Raw genomic sequence first — 13770 nt, 5'->3', positions numbered from 1 at the left:
CTATTGCATAATGTGTTTATGCTTAGGAGGTTTATGCACAATGTGTCTTATGCCAAAGTGATGCAGACATAATGTGTTATGTCGCAGGTGTTAAGAATAAGTACAGTATTGTACCAGTGGTGACTGGTTGTGTTTTATCTCTACTACTTGTGCTTGTGATGGTTCTGACAGTGGCCCGATTGGCCCTGTCATGTGTATATAATCCCCTGTAAATTATTGCCCGGTGCCAGTTGGCACCGTGTATATGTGTGATTATGATCTAATGTTTTTATGATAATACAAAGTATAACCTTGTGTGGAGTTTCTTTTGTGGTGTGCCTAGTGTGTTGCTGCTGTGTGAATGTGTTGCGCAAACACTTTAGACGTTGCCTCTTGGATAAGCCTGACTGCTCGTGCTAAGCTACCAAGGGGGTGAGCAGGGGTTATCTTCAGCATGTAACTCCCTTGCCCTGAATAGAGTGGTGGTTTCTGCCTTGCTTAGGCGCATGCCCTAGCCAACCAGAAATCCCATTTCTAACACTTTCTTTAATAGTTTCCTAATTAATTTAATGGCTCAGAGAACGTAAATAAGTTGTTTCTCCATAGGTTTACTGGCAATAAACTTTAAAATGATTTATACAAATAGTCACATAGAGTATATCACATCTAAATATTAAACATTGCTGTAAAAATGAAATACATATTCATCCACCTTCACTCCAGTCACCCTATTATTCATTCATTAAGATTCACCAATGCATCTTAAATCATTGCAGCAACAGCTTGTGATACCTAACAAAGAGTTCGTATTTTTCAACAATCCTAGTTATACAGTATTTGATATTACCGGTATCAGTAGCATAGTCTATCTTTTCAGTGTCTATACAATTGGTTTATTTTACTCATTGTTCTTTGTGTTTGTATCAACAGTGGCTTCCATTTTTATTCGTCCTGTTTCATCTGTCTACACACGTTTCGGCGACACAGCGCCTTCATCAGGAAAGCCACCTCCAATTCTGAGTGTTGTAGGTATCCTGCAATCATATTCAAAATATGCTAACTATTCCACTGAGCCTAAATAGTCTATAAATATAAATTTACAAAAAACACTAACTGTGATCAGAACCTCCACCAAGGAAAGAACCTTCCTCACGTGTCTCTACACCTCGATATTCTGATGACCCACAGATAAGGTGGTCAGACCAGACATTGCATTCAATGGAGATTTGAGTCGTGACTACCCACAGATTGCTCAAGATTTTTCTTCTAAAATTCATGATAAACATCATGCATGTGGGCTACATGTGCTAAGTATTCATGCTGGCAATGGGTGCTCCTCCAGACCTCTGGCTTTTCAGAGTTACTTGCCCGCCGGACATATGCTTGCTTCTGCCACATACCTACATACACTGTTGACATGCTCCTGTTGGTCTTTTAGAGACACTTGTCTTTCAAAGACGCATGTCTATTATAGCATAGACCAACTGACACCCACAATGTGCTAGAGGTGGGCTAGCCGCCAAAGGCTGGAGCCACAAGCCTGGCTCTGGCACTGACTCAGCTCGAGATCCTCTTGGAACCTCGAGCCCACAAGCCAAGCCTTCATGTGGTTCCTGCCTTCCACCAACACTCGGGCCTCATCGTGGTTCAAGAATGAAAGAGACAACATTAAGCAGGGATAAAGCTACCATAAGCACAGCAGATGAAATGACACCGGGACCCATAGCCCTGAGTAATATTGAACCATGATAATTGCTATATTTTACTCCCCCCACAGCAGTCAAAGGGCTCATTTTCCTTGCTTGCACCTGGGCCCTTGGCCTCCTTGCTATGCCACTGACATTAACCTCTGATGTAAAAAGGAGAGAGAAATAGATACCAATCTAGTGGCTGAATAGTACAATGTGAAACCAGAAAACCAGGGATCAAACCCGGCTTCCCTCATGACCAAATGTGGGATCCCAGACAAATATGTTTTTCACTGAGCCTTCATTTTCTTCATCACATACGAGAGCAACTTCAAATATGTGACTTCAGGATGTACCCCGAACAACAGCCCATGGATGTCAATTCACCACAATGCCAGGGGTAGCGGACAGGGGCGTAGCTTGGTCAATACGATTGGGGTGGGCTTGTGAGCTGCAGGATTTCCAACAATCACGCGGGCATATAATGTTAAAATACATAAAATGCAAAGCAGGGTGCATGAACGGTGTTAATGGGGCAGTCGAAAGGGAGAAGATGCGGATTGGTAGGGGTATTAAATGAAAGAAAACACACTATCTTATAAAATAACCAACATTTTTGAAGGCTTTCTAAACAGAAAGGGAGAGTGTGTGCGTGCTTTTGTGTCTGTGTAAAGTTTGCTGGTGAAATCCAACAGGCACCTCACCATACCTGACTGAAAGCACCTGTACCCAACTATCAACCAGAAAATAAGTTTATTAGGGGGGTGTAATACCTCAAACACCCCCCCTGAAACTATGGCCATGGTAATGGAAATGACATCACACTCCATTTGACCATTACTTTCACTCACACAAGTACTCATATATAAACAATCACACATACACACACCATCTCTCACATAAACATGCTCTAACCCGCAAGCACCCACACAACATACATTAAAAAACATTTGATACTTACCTCAGCTACCAGGGAGGGTCATACTTCAGCTCATTTATTTATTTATTTATGTGTACTTCAATTTTTATTACACTAATTGTGAATAATATGCTATTATTTACTATTAGTGTAATGACAATATTGACAGAAAACCAGGAAAGTGGAGCTCCAAACTGCGTCCATAATACAAGCTACCCCTGTGTTCCTGGCACTGATTTTGCCACCTCTGAAGCCAGGGGTCCCAAAAGCAATGCCATGGGATGCAAGGGGCAAGCCATGAGTCTCAGGTGCAACCTCTGGTGACTTCTAAACATCCATGCAATAACCTCTTGTGTTTGATTTAACAGAATATAATGTTGCACTACTATTAATAGGAATCTAGCCGACACACAGTGTACCCATGACAACTGGTTGTGTCTTAGTTCTCTAATGGTACTGTTGTAAGGGTGGGAGCGGGTAGTTCTAAGTTCACTTTAACAGCAGTGACATCATTTGTTTTATTAAGGTGAAATGCTTCTGTATATTAAGGAAATACCCTTTGTAAATTATGAATGAATGATTGATTTATAAAGCGCAGCAATACCCTGAGGTGTCTAGGCGCTACCTGAAAGCACATGCAGCTAGGTTACAAGGGGGAAAATAAGCCTATGCCCTAAAGAGCCATATTTTTAAGCTCTTCCTGAATATTGGGATGTTTGTGTCTTTCTTAAGAGAGGTTGGCAGGGAGTTCCACAGTTTGGCTGTGGTCATGACGAAACTGTTGCCACCCCACTTAGTCTTTTTTTATCCTGGGGACGATCAGATTCCGGAGCTCTGCTGATCTTAATGACCTGGCCGGGACATCGGGTTTTAGATAGCTTGCTAGTTGGGTAGGTCCTGTTTGGTTGAGTGATTTAAAGGCAATGTAGATGGATTTAAATTGAATCCGCTTTACTACCGGCAACCTGTGTAGTTGGAAGAGAGAGTACAGACTCTGATTTAGGGATTCCGAGGAGAACCCTGGCTGCGGTGTTTTGTACGGTCTGCAGTTTTTGAATGCTGCGTTTTGTTGCACTGGTAAGTAGGGCATTACAGTAATCAAGTTTTGGGGATATCAAGACTAACATAACTGTTTTCCTTAGTTCTAGCGGAATTTAGGGTAGAACCTTCTGTAAAAATTTTAAGGTAAAAAAGCAGCTAGAGGTGGTGGAGTTAATCTGAGCTTCGAAGGACAGCTTAGTGCCCATAATAACTCCCAGATTTTTTGCTGCGGGTAGAGAACAGAGCTGGGCCGGCCACGAGTTGTTAGTCCAGATGTGAGGATTGTTACCAAAAAGCAAAACCTCTGTTTTGGAAAAGTTCAATTTCAGATGAAGACCCTTTATCATATTTTCATATGATGTTTGCTGCACGATATGCATTCCAAAGTTTTTCAAGGCTCGGCTCATGCCTGGGCTGCTAGATTCAGGTTAGACCCTTGATTCAGCCCTTGCTCTGTTCTCCCTGTTAGCCCGATGGCTCGCCCAACTCTAATACCAACCCAACAGGTTCAAGCCTCTCAAAAGTCCATCCCAACGTGAAAAGACACACTTGTGCTTCTACCACAGCCCCATGGACCCCTGCTCCAAACTTTCTAGCCTTTCACAGGCATCTCTTCTGGGCCAGCTTCACTCAGACCCAGTATGCACCCTGCACAGGCAGACGAAGAAAGGTCCTGCCTCCTAACCACTTACTGACAAGGCTGAGGCACAAAAGAAGGCCTTCCAGGTACACCCCAAGCAGCAGGTACTTCACATCCATGGCCTGCCTTGGGTAGATACTGAGTGCCTAAGGATACCCACGCTCCAGGAAAGAGGCCCTGGGCAGCCAGCTTGTATGAGCTGTGACTATTCAAATGGATGTCCCCTGCCCCAAAAATGTACCGCAACGCAAAGGGGATGTAAAGACCCGTTGTATAATTACATTTCTACACTGTGTCCTGAAGGCTGTTCTTTCAACCAAGAGACACTTCAAGCTAGGCTTTGATTGGCAGGCCCCTCTCCCCAGGTAGAGAGAGCCGAGACAGCTTGTGTGGGCTGCTCTGATATCAGCAGCTTGTTTTGGGCAGCCTGCCCAGATTAATTAACCTCTCAGTAGCATTTGTCACGTCATAGATGATTAACTTAAAACCTTGAAAGAAACTAAGGCCTTTAGTACTGTTCACATAGGTCAATTGTCTTTGCACACTCCACCACACGTGTTTTTCAGACTCTTAAAGGTCAGGGTCACAGAGGGAGGGATTTAGGGGACACGCAGCCAGTTTGTGTTCTCATACAGACAATTTAATATTGGGACTAGAGCTGTTTTCACATGCTCGCAATTTTTCTGATGAAGATAATACGTTTGGCCCACGATCACACAATTTGGTAAGGTAAAGGAGCTGGGGGTTAGAAGGTGTGGAGTGACTGTAGACATCTCCCTCAGTGAGCAAACTGTTACTGTTCTGCTAACAAAATGAACTTGAATGGTAAAAATGGGGCACAAGAGAAAAAGTTAATCTCCATTTCTTCCCCTTGGAAGGAAGTTGATTATTTAGAATGAAGAGGTGGGATCGTGAACTTGTACTGAGTATGTAGGGCCAAGATCACTAATGGCAGAAGTTAGAATAGAAGATTAATCATAGGCCATAGGTAGGGCACTATGGGAATTGAAAGACTCGAGGCAGGGAAATATGGGAGCAGGGGACAGAGTGAAAGCCAATTTTTTTAGGGTAACAGCAGGCACCTATTATTGTCTAGACTAAACAAGGTAGTAACAAAGAGAGTAGCCAGAAAAATAAACAACCTCGCACTTGTAACCATGTTACAAAGAAGTGGCAGTGAGTAAGCGAGTGAAGACAGCAAATCAGGCACTTGTTTGGCCACTCCACTGAACTGATCATTCATCCATCAGCCCTACTTCATCCATCCATCTGTCCTTCAATCCCCTCATCCACCCATTCATGCCCTTCTTCTTGCCATCCATCCTTACTTCTCTGCAGCCATCAATCGATTCACCAATTCTACGCATACATCCATCATTCCATACATCCTTCTCTCCATCATCCATCTTTCATTCATTTATCGATCCATCCTTCATGCTTTCCCTCATACATCTCCCCATCCTTCTCTCTACTCATACATTCATCCATCCTTGCATTCATCCATCCATTCTCTTCTTCGTCCTGCCCTCCTTCCTTCATTTCTCCCTCCCTTCTTTCCTTTCCTGCTCTCTTGCTGCATTTCTCCCCCCAGCCTGCAGCTCCATCATGTTGTTCTCTTACAGTGGCACTTACAGGATTCCCTTTGGACACCAGTGCCTCAAATGAAAGTGACAGGAGCCATTAACAACAAGGTTTTATGATATACACACTCTACCGTGGCACCCACAATCCCCCTCTCTTAAGCTGGGAACCTACACTAGGCCTCACGCCACCACCAGTCCAGTAGGCTTGGGTCCCATACTACAACAGCTAGCATAAACACCACACAGCAACCACTTGCTCAGGCTGCACATAGAAAGGCGACACAACAGGACCATAAAGAAAAGATGTAGATTTTGCGACTAATGGAGCTTCTCTGAAGCACGAAGACTTAACAATATGAGGAAGGTTAGTGGTATCAAAGGAATGTTTCACATGGCACAAGAGAAATTGGCATTTTGGTTTTATGACACTTTAACTGCACAACTAGCCTGGCCCACCCAGAAGTAGGTAGAGCCGCCTGAGGGCTGAAGGCTATCTAGAGGGAAGAATCCACATGCACAGCACCCAAGGCTTCTCAGCACTCATAACTGTGCTGCAGCGATTGCTTAAATATGATGGGGGACAGGGCTGAACCTGGTTCACAAATGTCCCCTGTCCTGCAGGGCAAGTCCGGACCGGCCCTGCAGCAGCATAGTTTACATGTTAACATTGTCTCTCATCTTCTTATCAGATCTTTGAAGAGTTATCATTTCTGTTCTTGTCCATAAAATGAGCTAGAAAATATATGGGTGTTTTATTAATTGTCAGGATTTTAAAAATGCACAGAATTTTGTAGCAGTGGAGCAAAGTGGTCGATTGGATGCTCCCATCAGGTTTCGTTACGTCCCTCTTCATTCTGTCAATATTTTTCTGAGAGACGACTTTTCTTCCTCCAGCCCACCATCCCCTGGGGGGTAATTGTTGCTATTTTCCACCTCTTCTGCTGCAGCTATGTCTGAAACTACCAGTCACTTAATGCTGCATTCAAGTGGGGGCACTGCATTTGTAGACATTTTTATACATCATAGAATTGCACGTAAGTACCCGATATTGTATGATATTTCCTTGACCATTACTTTCACGCACCCCAGGGGGTGTCCTCAAGTGAAATTTAAGAGATTACTTAAACCTGCCTAAATTACACACCATGGAGTATGTTTTACATTCTTATTTCACTTCCTTATGTTAGTTCTTGATTTTTTGTAAATACAATGTAAGCTAGACATGAATAAATGAGTTCTACTTACAGGGCCTATGTGGGTCTTAATCTATTTGGCAAATTAGACCTGCAGTGTTTTGGTAGTAAAACATTTTTTATTCTTTCTATGTAAACAAAACTTAACCTACACAAAATTTAGAAATGTTAAAGTTATACTTACACCTTTAATTTATAGTTTATGCAACACCTTCACATTATTATAACTCACACACCTTCATACACTGTGCATTCAACTCGGTAGCCACACTCCATTAATGATAGCTTGTGCTTTCTCCATGCACTGCTTATACCCTTTTATTTTATATCACTCATACCATGTAAAATAATAGCATTTGCAATAACACGTATGGCATAGATATTGGCAACGATATTGTGGTAATTCGAAATTCCTTAATATTTCAGAATACAATCAGTGTTTCGATCCACCTCGCAGACATTAATGCTTAAAATGGATTCGTTTGCTAGCATGCAAATATATTTGGCTTTGATTGTATGCAAGTGATGTACTTTTGTGGCTTTTATTTAACCGAATTTAGGGGCATATTATCAAGCACGGCCTTAAAATTATCGCCGCCCGTGAGAATTCCAATAGAAGCTCAGGTTCACACCAGAACATGGGTTCTATTGGAATTCTCAAGGGCATATTATCAAGCCCATTATCCAGTTTTCTGCTGCTAAACCGGCGATAATTGTAACGCTGTTTCTTGATAATATGCCCCAAAGTATTTATTGATTGATGAGGATTGCTTTGTTAACGTGCAAATATATTTACCTCCTACATAAATATGGTCACGTGCACGCTGTACCCTCGTGGCCTGGCACATTGCTCCAATTCAATGTAAAGCAGTTCCGTCACCCTAGGGAAATGCTTGCCCAGTAAGTATACATTTTCATAAAAACATGAAAAGAAGAAGGTTAAATCATTTTTCTACCTTTTCTAGTTTTCCACATTGGTAACGGGTTGGGTTTTATTTCACTTGGTCTTGTGCAATATATTCGATCATAATTCTCCCAAAGAGGCCGTGTTGCTGGCGGGTGGAGACCCCTCCCTCTCAAACCCGATCCATCTTTCACTGTAGTGCCAGAAACACTGAGGCGGTGCTGTGACGAGTGATTAGCGGAGTGACAGTGTGTGTGCAGGGCGTTTGATTAGGTACTTTCTCAGCAGGGGATATTGGCACGGTTGCAGGCAGATGCCGTGTCAGGTAGTGCCTCGCAGCACATCTGATGTGACGGATGCAATGCAAACATGATGGATTACATCATATATAATACATACCCTGACGGGAGCAGCCGCAGCTCATTTTGTGCCGAGCAGGGCATCACAGGATCGTGAGGAGTGAGCCGTGCAGAATCGAAGAGACGCCCGACATTCTGCAGAGACTGAGGCTTAGGATAACTGCAGAACGGATGCGGAATCAGAGAGTTTGGAAGTACCTTAATGCTGGCGCCCAGTAATTAGTGATATATTTATCACACCTAGAATGCCACTCTGCGGAGTTGGATTGCATCAGGTGCAATAAACACCTCGCAATTATGGGATTTGGGGAAATAACAATAAGGGTGTGTGAAATGCACGTATTTTGATTGTGTGTCATTGCACGAAACTTCAGCAGAATGATGCGAAACTGTGCATATTTTCGCAAAATAAGAATCTATGATTGAGCTCTATATTTTAGTAGAAAATGCGCCCTTGCACCAGACGCAAGAACCACGTTTCACGCAACAACAACAAACATTGTGTGGAAAACACAATTATAGCGAGCAGCTGTTGCTCGCACTCTGGCTTTTCCTGTTGTTCCCAGCACTCGAGGTAAAATTGTGCCATGAATAGGCCTGGTCTAAAATTTCGTTCCGTTGGTGGAAATTGCGATAATTTGACATTTTCGCGTTCCGCGGAAAGTGCGAAAATATCAAAATTTCCGCATTCCGCAGCTTAGCGATAATTTGGTTCTTGCTCGCGCTGTAAAATAATACATTCTCGCGCGCGCGCGATCGCCTTACCTGAATCCCTGCGTTCGCCGACAAGTTTTCTTGATCCGGTCGCGTTCTCCATGAGATGTTGTATTGTTTTTAGCCATTTGCGCTGTCTCGCGACAGTTCGCGCCCGCAGTGACGTCATGCGTCGCGCGATCACGTCTTTCTTCGCGCAATCATGCACCGCGAGACAACTGAAAACAAGATGGCCGCGCCCGCGAGCAACCGCATGGGTAAGTTGGCGAGCCGCAACCATGCAGAAAATCTCGCGAACATGCGGGAAAAAAACTTCCGCATCTTCGCGATATTTCCGCCTGTTTGCGATAATTTTTAACATTTTTGCGATAATTTGCGAAAGTGGATTTTGCAAATTCCGCCCACCCCTAGCCATGAAGCGAGTGGAAGAACTACGAGGCGGAATGGCATAACTGTGGGGATTTTACATAACAAGGTTGATAGCAGTTACCACACATCTTACAATTAACCAAGTTGCTCGTAATAAGGGCCTTAGCATTTTTGGTTTAAATCTGTCAAATCAGAGGCACACTAGCCTTTGGGTAATTTGGGGGAGTTCCTCCCAAACCGAGGCCAGAATACACTCATGCAATGCAATTTAGGAGTGCCATTTGCAGGCACAGGCCAGTGCAAAAAAAGGACAGTTTCAGCGAATGACGTGTAAAAACCCAAAGTTTAAATTGACAAGTTGGTGCAAAATTCTTGCAAAATTGCACTGCACTAGTGTAAATGTTTGGCAGTTTTGCTCCTAGTCTAGCAGAAAGTGAGACGGTACTGTGACAGAGACAGTCAAGTGTCAGGTGTACGTGGCTCCCCTGCCCATGTGACTGGCTCGTCCCCTTTCTTTGCTGCTAGCCTTTCGGAGCCCCTACCTTCACTTGTCAGTGCTCCAGCTATAAGAAACTAAGGGGCATATTATCAAGAAACGGTGTTAAAATTATCTCCGTTGGTGTCAACATGGGCTTCTATGGGAATTCTCAAGGGCATATTATCAAGCCCATTATCGCCGCTTTAGCGGCAGTTTTCTGCCACTAAAGCGGCGATAATTTTAACGCCGTGCTTGTGTCGTACTTTGATATTCGGGAACCGCGTAGGGAACAGGGCCTTACCCCTGTCTATCTTGGTATTAGCGAACCGCAAATGGTAAATGCGGCACGTACGAGTGCTTTGCGTGTCGTTCTAGTTACGAACGCACTGTGTACACGTATTCTGCTCAACTACGCGGGTTCCATTTTGGAAGCAGTGGCCATCTTGTCATTGCCCTCACATAGGCTATGATGGAGTTAATACGGGCCTCACAGTACATGGGCTTTCCCTCTGACTTCTCCGTGACCTGGGCAGTTGGCTCTGCTGCCCCGGGTCAAACCGGTCTCACGAGCTCCCCTTCCTCCTTCCACCTGTGATTCGTATCAGGGCTTGACCCGTCATAAAACCCTTTCATTCTACACAATCCCCCGGCTAATCTCTTCTACACCTGCTTGTTCTTGCTTTATTACTTGTTTCCCAAAACAGGAGATGCTCATGTTTATTGGGGGGTCTATTTACTTCAAACATGGGATCTGAACCTTCCGGTGTAAATCATTGTGGGCTGGCCGAACTGGAATGTGGGATGGTCATCATGACTCTGCTTTTTCGTTTGTAATGTATGCCTTTATATGACCATATCATAAACCAAGGAATGTATGCCTGGAGCATGATATTTTGTACTTAAGGAGAAGTCCGTTCCTATGATTTTCAGCAGTCTCCTGAGAACATACACGCTGGTGTACTTCTAGGATACCTGTCATTGGTCTGCAGCCAATAAACGATTCTTTGACTTCACCTAGAAGACTCTGTGTTTCTGTAGGTCCGGAACAGGGTGAAACCCCGAAGTCATAGGGTGTGTGTCCCTGCACCGCTGGGTCTAGAATACCCAGTACTTCAGTTTGGCGCCCAACTCGGGCCGATTTCAGCGGTACCAGTCCAAGCCAGAGGTTCGTGAGGAGCTTCGTGTGGAAATTCCGGAGGAAGGCCGCCACTTCATCGACCCCTGCATGTCGACGTGGTCCGAAAGTCTTTTCTGCGAGGTTCTCCGCGTCCCGACGGCTACGAAGGACTGCTGCCCTGATTAATCGACCTGTTTTGGACCCTTGACGAGTTTGAGAGAGCGAAACAATCGAGAGAGTCTTCTGGTGACGTCATCGATCAGCTATATTCAGTTAAGTATAAGTGGAGCGTCTCCCATTTGTTTTGGTATCCCTCGGGATCGTTTGGTTTGGTAATTGGTGATTTGGTGTTTGCAAACCCCAAAGCCAGAGGATTCGTGTATTCACGAGAATATCGTAATCGATAATCCTTTGACGTTTGGATCTAGACTAGTGAGCGAAGATGCCTGGTTCTAGACTATTTGGTAGATTATTCTGCTTGGGTTGTGGAAAAGATTTCCAGCTAGAGGAATCATGTCCGGTTCCTCCGGTTGGAACTCCAACTTATGAGCTCTATGTGAAACATGGCGTAGGCCCCATTGCATATAACGAAGTGTGGATCCACTACACCAGGAAAGACGGTGTTTTAAAATGGCCCCAAAATGGTAGTTTTGATACCGATATTCTAGATAATCTGGAAATTAAATTGTTTAAGAAGAAAGCCCGGCCGGCGATGTTTGACTCTTTCCGCTTATGGCGAAAAGAAGCCAAACAGAAGGAAATTAAGCTAGCGAAAAAGAATAAGAGAGAGAGAGGTATGTCAGTAATGCAAGCAGCTGTACAATTTAAAGACAATGAAGAGGAGCAAATGAATGAGCAATTGCACAGGCAGCGTAAGTTAGGGATTGACAAATGTTACCCGGCTTTGCCATATTCTAAGCAGGATGAGTCAGAAGAAAAGGAGAAAGATCCCTTGATGTCACACTTGTTGAGTTCGCCACCCCCGTATGCTCAAACTGCCACGGCGCCTCCCCAGCTTGTAAATATGCCGCCTCCAGTGCATATACTGCAAGCCTTGCCGCAACCGCCAGTTGCTTTGCAACCAGTTCCTATTCCTGTAGCGCAGTCCTCTCAAGCGCCTCTAGTAGTGCTTCCAACTACCCCCGCACTTCCTGCGACTTTGCTTGATCCAGTAACTGCCTCCCCTAATACTCTTCCTTCTACCACTCCAGTACCTGTCTCTACATCCTCTTTTCTTCCCTCTGTTTTTCCCCCTGTTCTCGCCTCAGCTTCTCCTTCAGCGCGACAGCGTTTGGCTAATGTGGTTACTACATTAATGTCGCCTCTCTTTGGGTCATCTGGTGCAACTCCTGGTGTACAGCGTAAGCAGTTGCGCAGCCAATTGCCTAACCCCGATGAGAAAAAGGTAATAGATCACATGGCGCGCAGATGGATCGTTTTTCCTTCACTGTATGATGTGGAATCGGTTGTTGACACTTTCCATCAATGGGATGCCCCGAAACAGAGATACGTATTTGAGAAAATGTGCGAAATTCTCTGTGAAGAATTGGAGGATAGTGGTAGAAATCCGAATCCGCAGGAATTGTGTAGAGTGAGGTGCGATTTTGGAACTGGTATAATTGTGGACCGCGAAGTAGATAAAGCAGTTGCGATTGTACTGTCCTTAAGGAATGACGATTGCCAACAGTCATTGTTTGAACAAGAGGTCCTTGTGGGGAGTAAGGCAAAAGCGCGACAATACCCTATGAGAGAAGTTCCCCCGGTATGGAAGGAAGCGGTTGCAGCTGCCGGTGGTAACCCCGCTGTGCCAGCGCATTTCCAGCGTGTTTGGGTGCATGTTCCATGGAAGCGCTCTGAGGTGTTAGCACTTAAGCAGACATTGCCTGATCCCCGTAAAAACCCAGCAGGTTATTATAAAGAGTTGTCACAGACGGCAGGGTCATGTGTTATGAATCTGGCCGACATAGACATGTTGTTTGGTAATGTTGTTCCACAGCCTCTATGGGGATCAATTCGTAATATAGATCACAATGCAGAACTAGGGGATACATGGGCTAACATTGTTGCTGCTGATGCTAGACAAACGGGTGGTGCGAAACCAGAACCTTTAGTAGCTGAATTGCCTGGTAGAATCATCACGTATATGAAGACAATAATGCCTGCGATGCGCGTAAATTGGGACAAGTTATCTGCATGCAAGCAGAAGAAAGATGAGACAGTGTCAGACTTCTTTACTAGGTTTGAAGAAACGTTTATTGACCACAGTGGGCAAGATATGAGTACTGAGGGTGGACAACGGTTGTTTGTGGACAAGTTTGTGCAGAATTTACTCCCTGACCTGTGTAAAAAGTTGAAAGATTCAGAGAGTTCTTGGGCCGTTTCCTCTTCAGCGCAAATACTGGCTACTGCACAGTATTATGAAAACAGAGATAAAGACGAGAAAGATAGGACGGAGAAGAAAACGAAGGAACTAAAAACGAAGGTTCTTCTACAGCAGGCCTATCCACCACGTGGCGGTGGTACTAATTATAGACAGCCCCAAGGTGTCTATCACCAACCCCAACAATTTCAGACAAACCAGCAAATGAATGGGTATTATCAACCACGTGTCCCTGTAGGTCCCAACCAATGTTCATACTGCAAAGAGGAAGGTCATTTTAAATATAGTTGTCCTAAATTAATGCAACGGAATGGTAATACGTATGGCGCAAGAGGTAGAGGTGGTCAGCAAGCTCCTAGAGGCAGAGGGCGTGGAAGTGTTCCCCAAAATGCGCGTCCTCTTCCGC

This window comes from Triturus cristatus, chromosome 9 (assembly GCF_964204655.1).
Source record: "Triturus cristatus chromosome 9, aTriCri1.1, whole genome shotgun sequence".
Classification (NCBI taxonomy): Eukaryota; Metazoa; Chordata; class Amphibia; order Caudata; family Salamandridae; genus Triturus; species Triturus cristatus.
Note: the sequence above shows the minus strand (reverse complement) of the source record.